Source organism: Pundamilia nyererei, unplaced genomic scaffold (genome assembly GCF_000239375.1).
Source record: "Pundamilia nyererei isolate P.nyererei 1_Seehausen unplaced genomic scaffold, PunNye1.0 scaffold00036, whole genome shotgun sequence".
NCBI classification, from domain to species: Eukaryota; Metazoa; Chordata; class Actinopteri; order Cichliformes; family Cichlidae; genus Pundamilia; species Pundamilia nyererei.
In genome coordinates, this window is record NW_005187437.1 from 2,801,066 (window position 1) to 2,812,537 (window position 11,472).

The 11,472-nt window shown below is 41.8% G+C and overlaps 1 long non-coding RNA gene across 1 annotated transcript in view; it reads left to right on the plus strand.

The window, feature by feature from the left end:
• Positions 1 to 9,557: 9,557 nt before the first annotated feature.
• Positions 9,558 to 11,472, plus strand: part of LOC102197269 (uncharacterized) — a 21,725-nt gene continuing 19,810 nt past the window's right edge. Inside the window, exon 1 of the long non-coding RNA XR_311668.1 lies at positions 9,558 to 9,780. This is a non-coding gene — a long non-coding RNA (uncharacterized LOC102197269). The remainder of the gene's footprint in view (positions 9,781 to 11,472) is intronic.

An 11,472-nucleotide genomic window follows, 5' to 3' on the forward strand; every position in this document is an offset into this window, starting at 1 on the left:
GTGACTCCCAAGCTAGGCGAGTGGCTCCAGCAGATCCCGGGAATAACATCGGAGATCTCTGTCCAGAAGAGCGCAGTCCTGGGTACAGCTAAGATACTGCGCAGGACCCTCAAGCTCCCAGGCCTCTGGTAGAGGACCTGAGCTTGAAGGATTGACCGCCCACAGGGGCGAGTGGGGAGTTTTTTTTATATATATATATTTTATATATATATATTTGTCCAACAGTGATGGAAGGGCCAATTCAATTTGTCTGGGAGCAAAATGAGACGTGGCAAGGGATTTTTTTCCTTTTTTTTTTATAAATGCATCCTTTCTTAGTATCCCTTTACCATCTTCTTAGGTGCAAGAAACTTGGCCAGTCTTTTATGTTTACCCTCTGCTATCATCTCTGTATGATATGCTTACATGTAAATCCAAGAAACATTATGTATGTGATCTGTTTACTGTCTTCCTGACTGTGTATCTGCAGCTCGCTCCCGGATGTATATATCTGCTTTCAGCTCCTTATCAGGCACTTGCAGTGTTCCCTGTAAAGCACAGACTCCACCACTATAGAGATGTACTCACTGTGGAGAAAAAAAAGTGAGACAGAAAGGGGAGGAGGAGGGGTTAAAAAAAAAACTCCTGACACCTCAGACTCCACTTCACAGCCAGTGAAGGAAGAAAGTAAGCAAGCCACTAAGCCTTCCCTCCCCACAGCCGCCTGCAAGGTGAAGATACTGCTGTTCACATTTGGACAGATGCGAGGATCCCGCTGCACTGTGTGTGCGTGTATTTATGTGCGATTGCAAGGTTAATGCCTTCAGCTGTCACTGAGATTTTCATATAGACCAAATGTCTACGTTTGATTTTGCTCAAATTTTCAGCCTAAATCACACAGTCTAAAATAAAGAAGTCATCTATCTTAAACTTGAAGATGAATACCCATTCCTGTGCAGTTGAAGTTTAAGTAATTGTTTGCTTCTCCTTCAGGAGAGTTGAGCGCTTTCTGGGGAAAAGTGGATTGCTGCTGGGATTCACATACCCCAAACGGTCAATACAGAGAGACCGTGAATGGTTTTGTTATGGGCAAAATTTCAAAATGCACAGCAGGATTATTTCTGAGTGTGAGCTTTAAAAGGTTTAATGATTGAACTGCCAGTGGGAGCAAAACAAACATACTGCAGGATACAGGGACCCTATTCATTGTGAACTGTACAGTGTAAGACAATAATAGCTTAATCAAATGTGACATGATATTATTGCTCTTAAATGTCAACTGCTGACAGAAGAAAGTGACGTAAGACAGTAACCGAGCGAATGAGAGCAAAGCATTCCAGTTTGCACAAGGCTGAAAAACTTAAATCAAAGAGCTTGCTAAAAAATAAAAACAGCTTTAGTCAGCATATGGACATACACAAAATGGATAACAAGGTGGAAAGTCTGAGTGACTTGTCCAAACCCTAGTCTCATGTCTTATGCACTTTCATGTTGCATTATATTTAATTATAGATCATACCGGGGCAGCCCTTAACAGAGTCTGCTTGCCTCACAGGTACAAACAGTTGAATAATTCATTAGCTGGCGTGTAGGATAGGATGTGATGTGAGTGCAGCAAGAGAATAAGCTTACTGTTATTCAACTTTCAGCTTCATCTTGCTGCGGGACAAAATGGAGTTTCAGTAAGGTTAAATGGCAGATTTATTGAGCTTGTCACCTGCACCTTACAGGTATCCAAGAGAAAAATACCAATGTAACAGTTTACAAGAGCCGGACAGCGGCGGACAGGTATTTTATTTTTAGCGCTGTTGGCAAACCAGTTATCTGAAAATCGATTGTAACCGTGAAAAAAAAACAGTAGAATATTAAACCATGTCCAAGTTTATATTCTTTACACTCTAAAACAGGTTGGCTGTACAGTTGACTGCGATTATTCTCGAACAAATCCACAGCCATTGTCATTCTTTCATGTTGTGTTCTCAGTATCCTTTTAGGCATTCTTATTGCAGTTGAAGCTATTAACAAAGAAATGTGTCGTAGCTTCAAGCAGAGAGAAATTGCCATTTTTGTAATTCTGTTTAGTGTAGCAAATAATACACTCTGTAATGATCGGAAGCAATCAAAGTTATCCAAGTGATCCTGTTTTGAGTTTATAATGACCCCAAATATGGGCTCACTACTAATGCTTCTCAGAAACTACATGAGACAACAAATGGATATATATTTAAAAGCTAAGATTTATAATGACATAATCTAGCCAATTTGCCTGATAGCTATAAAAAATGGTGAGCATATTAAAATTCCGGCATTTCTGAATGACTTTTACAGCCTATAGAGAATAAAGTTGCTTCTTTCATTTTTACAAACATAGTCAACTTGATTGGACTGAAGACTCTTAGTGCTGATCTTGAATTAGAATTTGCAGACTGAACTTTATTATTGCTTAACAGGATAATTAAAATTACATTGTGATTTTTTTTTTCCGTATATTTTGCTAGGGCCCCTTACATTTTTTAGCTACACATCCATGAACTCTACGATGGCGTGGGGTGGAATCTCTCAGACCACCACATCCCAAAGGTGCTCGATTGCAATGAGAGATCCATTCGAGTACAGTGAAGTCATCGGCATGTTCCAGAAAGGGGCTTAAGACGATTTGACCTTTGTGATATGGTGAGTTATCCTGCTGGAAGCTATCACTGTCCTCATTAAAGGATGGATATAGTAAGCGAAAACACTCAGTCTGTTGTGAAAACATCCCCACCACTATCCTGAACTGTTACAAAGCTCGTTCTTGTTCTTCATGTCAAATTCTGACCCTACCATCTAAATCCCACAGCAACAAAACATGACTCATCAGACCGCACAACAGTTTTCTCATCTTCCATTTTCCAGTTTTGATAAGCCTGTACATGTTGTGGCCTCTGTTTCCTGTTCTTGGCTCACAGGAGTTGATCCCAGTGTGGTCTTCTGCTGAACATCAGTTAAAAAAAAAAGCTCTTCTGCATACCTTATTTGGTTTTACAAGTGGTCATCTGACTTCCTGTTTACCTTGGATTACTGGAAGTGTATGATTTTTTTTTTCAAAGTTTTACTCCTTTCTGACAACTCCTATAATGCACAGTTTATATAAGAATATAACCAAGCATGGATTAAGTTTTTTAATTAGTTTGCTGCTATTTAGTGTCTAAACTCAGACTGAACTTGTTGCATTGTTTTTATTTTATTTTAGTTTAAACAGACAATATGATGAAATATACATAATATAAACTTTCTCAGCTGACGGTAAAGAGTGCAGAAATGGTATGGACTTAATTTTACAGTACATGCACACTTTGGGAAAATAAGCTACAGTCACATCAGAATAGAAAGGATGCTTGTACCAACATTTTTAATGCTTCCAGCTGCTGCTGCTGACTGTGTAGAAAAGAGGCTTTGGATGCACAGCGGGAGAAAGGAGTGGTGCGAATGTGTTGTGCTCCTTAGTGGTTGCCTCTAAAACTTTACAATGAAAACTTTGGATATTTGTGCCACCATCTTTGAAAAAAAAAGTGCTCACTCCTGCCAAACACACAGGATAAACCAAAAACTATGACTTTTCCTACAAATTCAGGTCAGGCAATAGTAGTTGAAATGTTTTAGACTGCTAATGTTTTAGTGAACCATGTTCTGCGTGGTTGGGATTTTGTTGGTTGTGCTGTTTAAGTAAAAATCAAGTGCGTGAGAAAATAGAGATGTGTTATGAGGTAGATAGCAAAAGGAGGAGTAAAAGGACAAAATGAGAACGAAAAGAGAGGGAGAGAGAGGGAGGAGTGGATGCAATGAACAGGAAGCATCCGGAATGAATTCCCAGAGATGTCCATGCATGGCTGGGCTGAAGTGGCCTGGATCTGGGAGGTGGAGACTGGGTGGGGGGTTGAGAGTCCAGCTGGACAGAAAGAGAGAGACAGAAAGAAGACAGCGAGATAGAGAGAGGGGCCCTGGGCGCTGACAGGTGTAGCCCTGCACTCCAGCTGAGGCCTCACAGCTGACCTGGATCTCTGGATAGTTCTCTCTGTCTATGTCTCTCTTTTGCTCTCTCTCTCTTCCTCCCCCTGTCAAAACACATGCTAGTCCTCAGAGGGTTACACACATGACAAGGCATTTTATGTTTCACCATGTTCGCTGTTCTTCATTTAGTATGGCGGGTCTTCCAACCAGACTGCAAAACATAACTTTATTAAATACTAGAAACATCTACGTTCATCTTGCATCTTATAGTTGATAACTACTTCAGACTCTGATTCTTAACAGTACAGATTACTCTCTCACAGATCAGACACGTCAACAATCATGAACAGTAATAAGTGGTTAGATAAATATGTCACACTCATCGGGGCAGCTGGAAGGAAAGCAGCAACGGCGAACAACAGAAATCTATGGGATGACACGAAATGCCTTTGGTTGGACTTACACCAGAGACGTTGTAATTAAATGACATCAAAGAATTGCTAAAAGCAATCAACGTGCCGGCAGTTCAGTGTTCATCAGCCATATTTCACTAATGATGAAATGATTTAAAAAAAAGAAGAGCAATGTTTAATAAATATCAAGGAGACATCTCTCTGCTTGTTTTTTCTCTTTGGCTTTGTAAAGAGGTCCTATGTACTCAAATAGTTTTATAAAATAATATCAAAAATGTCCATTAAAAGCAGCAGTTTTAATTTGCACTACCTAATCATTCCTTCTGAAAATCATTGAGGTAATTATTATATTAGCTTAAAATGATAGGCACAGTACATTTAACATATCATTTAGGTGGTTTAAACAAATATACATATATCTTATCTTATCATATTATATTATATACATTTGTACTTATGTAAATATGTATATTTTTATAGTTTTTCCTTTCTCTTAGTTTAGGTAAAAGTTTTTCTAGTATGTTTCTCACAGTCGGGGGGAGTATTTTTTAGCCAGGAAAAACATTTCACTGTATGTTGTACTAGCTATAACTACATGTGACAAATAAATAAAGAATGAAATAAAAAATACATACTGCACGAGACTATTCCATGGGCCTCATCTTGATGCATAATATTACCTTAATAAATTCAAGCAGGTTTAACTTTTGATACATTTTACACTATCCTATCATCCCCTTTATTTTGTTTAAACAATTAGTGTTTCTAACATGATCCAGACCTTTTTGTCACGCGCTGTTATTTGAAACATCAACACGATTAAAAGCAGCCCCAAATTAATTGAATTTGCCCGACTGCCTCGTTACGTGAGGCGACTGTTAACGCGATGAGTAAATGAGCATTCTGATATGACAAGTTAAAATGATAAGGTCAGTGCGGCTGAACAAAGAGGAACCATTTCTGTCATTTTACAAAAGACTAGATTACACTCATGTTAAATAAACAACGAATTAGAACAGGGGCAGACTGATTTGCAGTTAGCAGCAAAGCAATTAATCTTACATTGTAAATGTGGGCACAGAATGGGAAAAAAAAAATACAATGAGCACTATTGTAAGAGCGGCATTGCTTCATGTCATTGTCATTACAGCACTCGCTCTAATGAAATGTACTGTACTTATTACGAGCTTTGTCTTTCTCTGCCTACCAGCGGATTCTTATTTAGTTTGTCTTAAAATTTCATATCCCAAAATGAAGTAGAGCAATCTGTAAAGTGGATAATTTCATTTGTTTCTTGTGCAGGTTTTTGTGAGAATATCAACACTTAAGTGAGGAAGAGTGGCTTGCAAGCATATTGTCACTCATTTTCAGACACTTAAGAAACACGTGTTTGCTTTAATGTAGAGTCAGCTCGACATTAAAATTCTTATTTCCATGCATTTTTGCAGAACGGCAATTGATTTGGTTTGTTTTATACATATGGTTTAAAACAAATGCATTCCTCTGGAGGATGCATATCTTTACACACTTCTGTGAACAACTGGCATGAAACTGCAAAACCTTTAATATTTCATGGACGGGCATTTTTGTCTCAGTCGTGATATTTGACTATTTAAAAAAAAAAATGTAAGTGTGTGCATCCATGCATGCACCTAACCTACCCACAAACACACGCACATGCAACCCCTCAACCCCATCTCATCAGCAACCATTCATGTAACCACACACACACACGTGCATGTACACTCATGTGGATATTATCAGCGGTGCTCAGCTGAGGCTCCAGGCCTGTCCGGTTCCCATGGCGTAGCAGTGACCAGGGGAGGAAGAGCTTATCTCTTCCCCAGGCCCCTCCCTCGGCCCCACGCCTTGGCTCTGGGAGCTGGGAGGCAGATGCCATGCAGGACCCCAGTGTGGCACGCTTCTGTGGCCAAAGCATATAGCGTTTAATGCTTAAGGGATGGGCTTTTGAACCAGACAGTCTATCTCATCTGTGTGTTTGTGTGGAAATGTGCGAGCTTGTGCAGGCCACACAGCAGATGGAGGTAAAGGCTTTGAGTATGACCATCTCCCACTGGCCCACCTGGACCCGTTTAGAGCATTTGGTACGCACACACACGCACACACTTTCACGCAGTCTGAAATCAGCTACTTTCTGTATAATAAATGGGACCAAATGAAATCAAGGTGCTGTGTTATCTCTGAAATATTACTTCCTCTAAATTTATAAGGACGTGATTATTGAGATGTCAAATTATGTGACGAGTACAGTAAAGACGATGACTGCAGACATCGAGCGATGCTCTATGAAGGGAACGACGGCACATTTTTACACTGTTTCTGGAGCCGATTTCACTCAACACCCATTCTCTCACGAGCAGCTGAATGAATAAATCACCTCCTCACATTTGTGGCGTGCTCTCATTGTCACACTGCACCATCACCGCCAATTATGCTGAACTATTTCCTCACTAAACCGGAGAGTATTTACAGGTCTACAAAGAGGAGAACAGGTGTGTTGGAATGCGCAGCTGAGAAACTCCAAATGAGTTTTAAAGAGATGAGGTTAACAGCTTTGAAAAGCTCCTTTCGTCTCACTGAATTATGCTAAGTGTTCACAAAACATTAGTCTAAATATAGGGCCAGAACATGCCGCAGATTAGCTCGCACAGTGATGGGTCTATAAGACGGCGGCACGGAGCTGTCTTCCCTCTTTGACTGGCACAGCTTTGAACCCCACAGCGAAAATTCATTCCACAGTGGGTATATATCTGCAAATGTGTGTCTCTGTATTAGCCTGACAGTGTATCTTGAACCAAGGCTTTTATTTTTCCCCCTGTATTCAGAAGGAATCTTACATTGGGCTGAAACTGTATTCACGTATGACACAGAGTGGACTAAGGTAGAATAAATATGATGCTTCTGTTGATTATTTTAGAGCGCGAGCACCCTCCTTTTGGCCGTTTGAAGGTATTAAAGGAAAAATTCATTTTGGCTCTCCGGGCTAACTATATCGCACGAGCTCAAAAGTGCTGAAAACATTCAACGGTTTGACACGCTCAAGTCCTGTTTCAGCAAAGACACCCGTGCTTTAATATTGGGAGTCTTGCCTTTGATGTGTGATCACACATGCGCATGCCTACCACTCACACACTCACGCAGGCACAATACATTTGCTGAGATAAAGTGACTGCAGTGTATGACCCATTTTGCAGAGGCAGGGCTTTGCTTTTATAACGATGGAGAGTGTGTGTGTGTGTGTGTGTGTGAACACTTGAGTGTATGAATGCATAACCACTATCTTACAGCAGGATGACGCTGCACAACAGGCTTTTAAATCTTGAAAAGGAAGTGCTAGGCTGGTTTCTTGTGAAAATGCTCCTGTCACACGTCCGGTCATAATGCCGTTAGCCATACTTACTACTCTTCCCACCGGGGGTTTCGGGCAAGCCAGTAGCTTCTGAAAGTACTCACAAATATCAAGAAAAGAGGAAGCATTATTTTCAGGCAAAAAAAATAAAAAATCTTGTGCATGGGGTGCGTTGTGCAATACACTTCATGTTCCCTAAGTGTGGCAACAAGCCTTGAAATCCCTAAGCATGCTTCTCAAGCAGTTAATAATCATTGTTTCATGGTGCTGGAGGAGCAAGCCGGAGATAATGCTCTGTATAGAGATAGCGCACTGCCTTATTTCTGCCGCCTCCTGTTAACACAAGAGACAAATGGAATGGGTGCATCGCCTTGGAGCCATCCAAATGAGGGTGTCTGCTGTGGAGTGAAGTGAAGTGAAGTGAAGGTGGAAGAGGAAGAAAAAAAAAGGGGGGGCGGTGGCAGGCGAAGGGGGGCACAAGTGCCACAAAAATCAGGGAGCGGCTGCTCGACCCTCGCGGCGCATCACGGTTGCAGTCAAGTGAATGTGAAAACAAGAGAAAGCTTTGCGGAATATCGATTTAATGCCGCAGCCTGAGCAGGGGGAAGATGCGTGCTCCAGATTACACGCGCTCTATTTCCCACCCATACAGAATCTCCAGTTCCTTCTGTCTCCACAGAACCAGAGAGGGAGGCTGAGAGGATGCTCTTTTATGTCCCGTTGCCCTCCTTGAAGTCCAGCTGTGTAGAAAATCAATGTAGAAATGAAGAACGGGGCAGAACAACATAAATATGTAAAACATATCACACCGCCTTTGTGTCCATACACGTAGGAGAAAGTAATAGAGGACCTTTGTGCTCTTATAGCATTTTTTGCATCAATTAGCTCCAGGTGTCTTAAATAATAGTTTACTTTTTAGGAAAGTGAGAGTGAAGATTCATTTTGGGGTTTCTGCTGTGTTGAACATCAATGTGGGGCCTTGCTGAACTCTATTTGATCCTATTCTTTTTTCACTTTTTACTATTTGCGTCAGAACATTTGTGGCATTTCAGCCGGAACAGCATTGACTTTGTTAAGTAATGATGAATGAAATTCCTCATGAATGTGCAGCACTTTGTTATGCAGGAAATTATCCACAAATTTATGCAACTAATTCAGATTACAGGGATACAAATTTGATTCTGTATTGCGCTGCTGTTCTTGCATCTGGTGGGGGTTATATGGATATCACATCAAAATGTGATAAAATCATGAGAAATAAGTGATGTGATATCTGGAAACATCCAGATCCAGTGAAAACAGCTCCCAGTTGGTGACTTTGGCAGTCATGTTGCTTTCTTACCTGTCGTCACTATGAAGACAACTTCGTGTTACATTTTCGCCCTCGGTTAATGTGCTAGTTGACGACCGCTCAAAAAAAAAAAGAAAAGAAAAGAAAGAAAGCTGACGTGTAGGCTCGCCACACATTTTCATACATTCCACTTTTATATAACGACGAAACAGAATGTGTGCGTTTCCCCTCCCTTCTATGACAAAAAATCTTAAGAACAATTTGTTACTTATGCGCCCCCCCACCCTCTCTGTCTTCCAACCCCTCCCGCTGAAAATTATGAACACTGAGCCGCACTCACATTCTTGCGCACGGCCAAGCGAGGAGGCGCCTCCGCTCTCGTCCTGGGCCAATGGCGCACGCACTCCCCTTATCATACTTATCCCTGGCTGGCCAATGGGCGCCTCGAACACAGGCTCACATGACGCCTTTCTGTGCGCTCCCTGTCCTCTCAGCGCTCAATCCCAGCGAGTGCAGGCATCACTGAAGACCTGACACCGGCGGAATCGGACGTTCGCCGTCCTCGGCGGGACGCACCAGGTGTTGTGTTATGCAAACTTCACTGCCATCCGATGACGCTGTCACATCCCGTCGACGAGAATGACCCCTGGCTTTGTCTGAGGAGCACACTTGGCCGTCTCCAAAACGCAGAGTCACAGGGGCAAGACAATAACGCCCAGAAGTTATACAAATGAATTGTAAGTATCGACAAAATTTTACTTCCCGTCTTCTATTCGCTTTAAAAAAAATACGATGATAACAATTCTGAAACTATTTTATTTTCTGTTTGTAGCCGACTTTGCTTTTTCTTGATTAAATTTTTGTTGTTTTTAGGATTTGCGATTGCATGTGCCACTTTTGCGCCGTTTTCTTTCTGTCCCTTTCTTTTGGTTTCCAAGCAGAATTAAATACATATTTTTTAAACCACTTCATAGTCATCACTTCATAGTATTTGACTTTACCTGATGCTCGGATGGTGTTTGACTTCGCTTATATTTCTCCTCTTTTGACGTTCTTTGCGCAGTCTGTGAATTTGCTCATTGTGAATGTGGGGCTGTCTCAGCGCAGGGCCATAGCATGAAATATAGATAAAAAGCACAGGGTAAACCCGCTGACCCCGGGCAGGCAGGCAGACAGACTGTGCAACCGGTCCGCACGGCTCAATGAGGACAATCGGGGGTGAGAGAGGGGGGAGAGAGAGCAGCAGAAGAAATAAATGGAGTACTTGAAGCGCACTGAAACAGCGCTGCACTTCACTTCAGCCCGCGGGGCAGGATAAGGGTGGATCTTCAGTAACGTGTTTTGTCTGTTCAAATGTGATTAAACAAAGAAAAATTATTTTAAAAAGTACTTAAAAAAGGTAAATAATTATTGAAGAGGCTTTTTCTACTTAAATTCCAGCAAATTGAATTTCACATTCTGAGGTCACATCACTCATTGAACCCTTTTATTGATTGGAAATTAGGGGTTCTGGGGTCAGGTGGGGGTGCAAAATTTATGTACAGGCAGGAGTCAAAGCAAAAAAAAAAACAAAACCCAAAAAGGTGCCTTCAGATTGTTTTTTGTGCTTTACGCCAAGGCAGGGGAAGGGAGGGAGAGAGTAGGGGACCGGGGCCATTTGATGTTTTCAAAAGGTTTCAGATGGCTTTAATTAGGACCTATAAAAATCTGTCTGCCCCGTTCTCTAAGGTAGCGCTGTGGAGTACCAGAAGGGAGGGGAACTGGCAGAGGAAGAAAAAAAAAGAAAGAAAGAAAGAAAAGCAAACCGACACAGAAAGTCGCTTCAGCAAAGGATCGTCTAATCAAATTTTTATAACCCTCCTCTTTTCTTCTCCCTGCTTCCCTCCCTTGCCTCCCGCCCTCCCTTCCTTGATGCTGGTGGTATGTAGGCAGCCCTCTTTGTCTGGCTGCTGTGTTATCCCCCCCCCTCCATCCCCTACCCTCCACCAACCTCAAACTAACTATTGCCTACAGTTGGTCCGACCCCAGACACCTGAAGGCTAGACATAATGATCAAGAGAAGTTCGAGTCTGTCTGGAGCACAGCCAGCGGTGTTTAGGTTTTCTTCTTTTTCTCCTCCTCCTTTTTTTTCTTCTTCTGCTGGCGCTTCTTTTGCTTGCTCCTCATCCACAATCAGCTCACGCTATGTTTGAGAGTTTGCGTTGGTGTCTGTGTGTGTGTGTGTGTGTGTGGCTGGAGTTATGTTGGTTTTTTGCTGCTGTCACTGTGTAGCATATATGGATATTGGATTGACTGTGGGTGACTAACGGAGTTGCAGTCTCCGCGCTAAGGAGACATCAAAGACTTTTTCTGTGTTCTATTATATATGTGTGTGTGTGTGTGTGTGTGTGTGTGTGTGTGTGTGTGTGTGTGTGTGTGTGTGTGTGTGT